This window comes from Berghia stephanieae, chromosome 2, assembly GCF_034508935.2.
Source record: "Berghia stephanieae isolate SIO BIC M18660-M18661 chromosome 2, UCSD_Bste_1.3, whole genome shotgun sequence".
NCBI classification, from domain to species: domain Eukaryota; kingdom Metazoa; phylum Mollusca; class Gastropoda; order Nudibranchia; family Aeolidiidae; genus Berghia; species Berghia stephanieae.
Window position 1 is genome coordinate 39,479,302 of NC_088361.1, and position 6,000 is coordinate 39,485,301.

Here is a 6,000-nt window from a genome sequence, read left to right on the forward strand (position 1 = left end):
TCGTGTGCACTTTAATTACCGCGTCTTACATCACTGCGCTTATTTACCCACTATGCATATACAGCATTTTACCATATGGGTTACTTATAATTCGCTGATTCTTAACAAGTTAACCACTTGTGTCACAAATATTATCAGCTCACATGACATGATAATGCATTTTCAATATTTTGTTATTCTTCCGTAATAACATTTTAACTCCCATTACAAGACATCAGTCTTTCATAATAATTAATACTCCGTCATTGTATTTATATTATCTGCTTTTAATTCTCCGACTTTAAACCAAAAGTCCGTTATTCCGTTATTATGAGAATATGTCTCCTTTTAAAAATCACGATGAAACGCGTTTCAAAACAAAACTAAACAAAACAACGATTGACTCATATTCCGCATAAATCATTTCAACTTAATTTCCAGTGATAAAATCAAAATGTCTTATGTAATCTATTATAACGGCATGTCTCATTACACAACTAAATAAGCTCTGTTGTCGATTACTTGGCTGCGTTAACCACACATTTATTACCAAGAAAACAAACAGATATAAAACTTTGCTCTTTGTCATGAACCCATGAATCTCAAAGAGTCAATATCAACCTACCAATTCATCCCTATTGACAGGAGAAAAATATAATCAATGATGTTGTAATATAACAATATAAATACCATAAGACATTTTTCAATTATCAAAACTTACAATTTACGTGTTGTTATTGCCGTCATCTTCTTGAGTCATTTTGACAGAAAACAAAACGTAACAACATTAAAGAATGGACCAACTGTTTATGTAATTCCAACAGTAACAGACAAAAATTGAAATAAAAATCGACACATCTTTGTTACTGATATTAACAAAACATTGCCATTAACGGTACAAATTAATATTCGAAGATCTATTCCGAAACGCTTGATTGTAAGTAAACGCATTTTCATTTATTTTGAAAAATAAAACGCACTAAAATATTCATTTAAATTCTGCAATTTTTATTTTCATCTCTCCCTCTCTTCTTTTTAATTAAATAAAATACGTATAGCATCAATGCATTATTATTATTATTATTATTATTATTATTATTATTATTATTATTATTATTATTATTATTATTATTATTATTATTATTATTATTATTATTATTATTATTTTGCCGTTCTATAATATATTGTTTTCACTTTTTAATATATTTTCTTGTTCCATCTATGGTTCTTAATTTCAATATTATTTCGTTTAATTTTTTTTTAAAACCGTATTTTATCAGAATTTTAGGAATCATCTATAATTTCAATAATTTTTTTTCAACATTTCATTACAAAAAAAATTATACTACTTCACCTTCAGAATTGATATTCATTTTCTTTTCCAAATAAAGATATTTTCCTATCTGTTCACAATTTTTCACTTCAAAATTCGAGTCTCACAAAAACTTCAATAGATGTTAACACTGCAACAATATACATTTCTTGTGTAGCCATGGTTCGGAATAATAACATCTTTACATCCTGGTATCACGCCACCAAATAACATGTATAAGAATCCTGAGTCACGACACCAAATAAGATGCATAATGTTGCGTAGTTGCACACATATGTAATGGCTTGTGATCGTATAGTGGTGTTTTTGATAGATGGTAGTATTATCCTTTGCGTTGTGTTGTAGACGTTAATAGTGACAAAAGAGTTCAGGGGCCGGTGATGATAATTGAATGCACAACATCAAGACATTCAAATAAAAGTCCAGATTCCAAGTTTCATTTCTTACAGTTTTATTTGTTTGTGATAAATTCAAAATCCAAATCATGATAAATTCCAAATCCAAATCAAATAGCATGGTCATAATTCAATCAGTTTCATAAATTCCAAATCCGTAAAATCAGTCCACATGTAAAGTCAATTTTGCCTAAGTAACCATTTTCAATATACGTGGAATATTTCTAAGTCCGTAAAAGCAAATAAATGATGGTGAGCACAAAAGGTTTAAAGTGTGCAGCTCATGGTCAAGTTGAATCCCCCCGTTTTCCTCAAAACATCCTCTTTTATCCCTATCAAAATTTTACCCACAGTTCCATTGTTTCCACGCCCCCTTGCAGTTTTGACAGTTCCCTGTCAGTCTATAATCCAACCCCTAAGAGTAAGACCAAATCATAATCAAACCTGAAACGTCAATTCCTACATATTGGTGTTAAACCCCGCCTTTTATGATATAATATTACTTTTGGTAAACGTTAGTTCAGTACGCCCAAATAATCTGTACGCCCAAATAATAAATTCCAACTATAATTTGATGCTATTATCCTCAATAACCAAGTAACACCGATCAAAGAAAGTAATTTTCTAGTACTCAAATATAATGACCAATCCTTTAACTTTGGAACGTAAAACTGTCCTAGACTACTCAATATAATGACCAAGTTTAACTGATATACAAGCACTGTGAACTCATTAAACCCACTTGCTATAAGCTAACTCTCTGACACTGTTAGTCTGTTTTGTCTACCCCTCTGCTTGTCTTCCCGTCTGCCCGTCCGTTTTAGAGCAATTGATTATACTTATTAAATCAGATGCAAAAAAAATCTCATATTATAGAATATTGCTCGCTAGACGTGAAATTGAATAATATTTACGATTAAATAATTTGTATGGTTCGTGAATCGAAACTAAAGGGAAAGGAAAACATCCGCTTCGACGGTAAAAATAGTCACCAATGGGAATCCAAAGGATGACGTAAAACAACCTTTGGTCGGCTTGCCTCGAATGTTTACACAATAAAAATGAAAGAAATTATTGTCGTCCATTTCAAAATTTTCTCATCTTAAAAACCTTGTATCTCAACTAATACTGATCTCTCAGAGTGGTTCTATATCATAAATTATAGGGTTTTTCATATTCTACAACATATGTAATTTTCATGCTTTCAACCCTGTTTGCACAATTCAAGGGTTTTTTGGACCTAATTCCCCCTACTATTTGAGGTAAATAACGTAAAGTAAATAACTTGCCACATTACAGCATCATAGTGGTTGATGATGATGATAATGATGATAATTATAGCAATGTAAGTGGTATGCTGACTCTTTACTGTCATCAAGTTTGACCGAAATAGGTTTTAACTCACGTAAAATGATTATAGCAGTATTTTTGGAAAGAAAAGAAAACAGGAGGAGGGGAGAAGGAGCACTGTCCTTTGTCAACACCGGTTATCGGCATTTATTGAGCTGTGTTCTGCTAGTCTGTTTTGTCTACCCCTCTGCTTGTCTTCCCGTCTGCCCGTCCGTTTTAGAGCAATTGATTATACTTATTAAATCAGATGCAAAAAAAATCTCATATTATAGAATATTGCTCGCTAGACGTGAAATTGAATAATATTTACGATTAAATAATTTGTATGGTTCGTGAATCGAAACTAAAGGGAAAGGAAAACATCCGCTTCGACGGTAAAAATAGTCACCAATGGGAATCCAAAGGATGACGTAAAACAACCTTTGGTCGGCTTGCCTCGAATGTTTACACAATAAAAATGAAAGAAATTATTGTCGTCCATTTCAAAATTTTCTCATCTTAAAAACCTTGTATCTCAACTAATACTGATCTCTCAGAGTGGTTCTATATCATAAATTATAGGGTTTTTCATATTCTACAACATATGTAATTTTCATGCTTTCAACCCTGTTTGCACAATTCAAGGGTTTTTTGGACCTAATTCCCCCTACTATTCTCTTTATTCTTAGTTTTTCGTCCGTGTGCGACGTCTTCATCCGGAAGACGGCAGAGGACGGCACTGCCGGGCCGTCGGAGTCAGTCTCAATCAATCAATCAATCAATCAATCCATTCATCTATCTATCTATCTATCTATCTATCTATCTATCTATCTATCTATCTATCTATCTATCTATCTATCTATCTATCTATCTATATATCTGTATATATATCTATCTATATATATATCTATCTATCTATCTACTTATTCATTCATCTATCCATCCATCGATCCATCCATCCATCCATCCATCCATCTATCTATCTATCTATCTATCTATCTATCTACCTATCTATCTATCTATCTATCTATCTATCTATCTATCTATCTATCTATCTATCTATCTGTCTGTCTATCTATCTATCTATCTATATATCTATCTATCTAGCTATCCATCTATCTATCTATCTATCTATCTATCTATCTATCTATCTATCTATCTATCTATCTACCTATCTATCTACCTATCTATTCCAATGCAATACTTTGATATTATTCTTTAGCCGCTCTTCAAATCCGTTTCATGTAATTCATCCTACGGTACATCAATAGTTCACTCAAAGTAAAAGAATTATGAACTAAATTCCTATATCGTCGTATTGTTTATTGTCTGCATTGATCTTAGGTTGAGCAACCCTAAACCAATTAATTAGTTACATTGTATTGAGTAAGAATTATCTATCAAATAGCATTATATGTACAACATTGAATAACTTATTTTCGTGCAGTATGACCATTATAACCCTCGTTCTCCCAGTTACTTACAGAATCGACAATGAGTTTTAAAAGCCTATTCAAAATGATTTCTGAGTACATGTATTAATTGGTGATAATTGGTGATTTTAGCGCAAATACTTTCTGTCGTATTATATCAAAACGCTTTTTATCACTTTTGGCTTGATATTTTTCTCCATTAATTAATGAGGATGGACTCCCTAGGCCCCCCCCCCCCCTCTCTCCACGTTGAAAGTTATTATAGATAAGTATAACTAAAAAGTCTCGTATTTGGGTAACTCTTGCCAACTTGGGTCATTTTAATTCATTTTTGAAGGAAGAAAAATCAGATCAAAGTGACCAAAATAAAAGTTGTTTGTCAAGGTAAGGTTTGGATCCTCGTATTCATTAATAAGTATGCGTTGTCAAAATAGTTAAAGGATAAAGGGAGTGGTCACGTCAGTTAATAGTATTGAAATAACTCCACGTGATAAAGATTATGCATGGAAATCGGATATTTGTGGTCATTGACTCACGTGAATAATGATGTCAATAGGATTCAATAGTCTAATGTCACGTCCGCCCATCAACGAGCAGCTTGGTTCTAAACAAAGAAAATCGGTACTTTTTATTCTTCATGCTGACTAGAACTTTTTCACATGTCATGTGATCAGAATGTATAAAAGTCAAAACATGATCAGATTTAGAATGTTTTTCTCCTCTGGATACACTCTTATGCTCATCGGAGAAGTATTTCATAAGGGCATCCGCCATTGTTCCGATAGTTTAGAACCAGTTACTAAGTTACCATGCGTCATTACGAGGGAAGTGATGTCACGACTGTTGAAGCCTATTCTGAGCGTGGCGAAGTGGTAGACCTTGTCTTCGATGAAGTCTACAGTTAAAACCAGATTGCTATCTTCTATGAAAATTAGCCATTTTGTTAACATTCTTTATTCTTCTGATCAAGACGTTGAGGTTTTTGCGATTAAGGTCGATTTTACAATGACCATATAAATTTTAGAATTAATTTTCTTCGATCCCTAAGATTTGCGACGCCATTTTAAACCGGAAACTATGAAGTGTGGTGCCAGGGTTGCCAAGTTGGATTTTTAAATGCCAATTCCGAAATTTGACGTTTTGAAGCCGTTTGGCATGGACAAACTGGATTTGGCAGTTTGGCATTAAAATTTTTTTTTTTTTTACATTATATTAAAATCACTTAATTCAGTCAGATACTCAATTTATACCTTAGTACCGTAGAGAATGTGAGTAAAGAGCCTTTTCCAAGAACTCACCTATGCGCGAGGCTCAAACCGAGGATCTTCCGATCCGAAAGTGAGTGTTATTGTGGACTAGATAGTCTCAAAAGGCAGTGATTAGTTTTACATTGAAGTATATTGGGTTTGCTGGTGATATAATAATAAAAGGGAAACATTTATGTCAAACGCTCTCTAAAACGAAGTTACCGTTTCGATTTTTGCAAAACTCCAGCAAATCCTGTAACAACAACTGTACCCAACGATATATT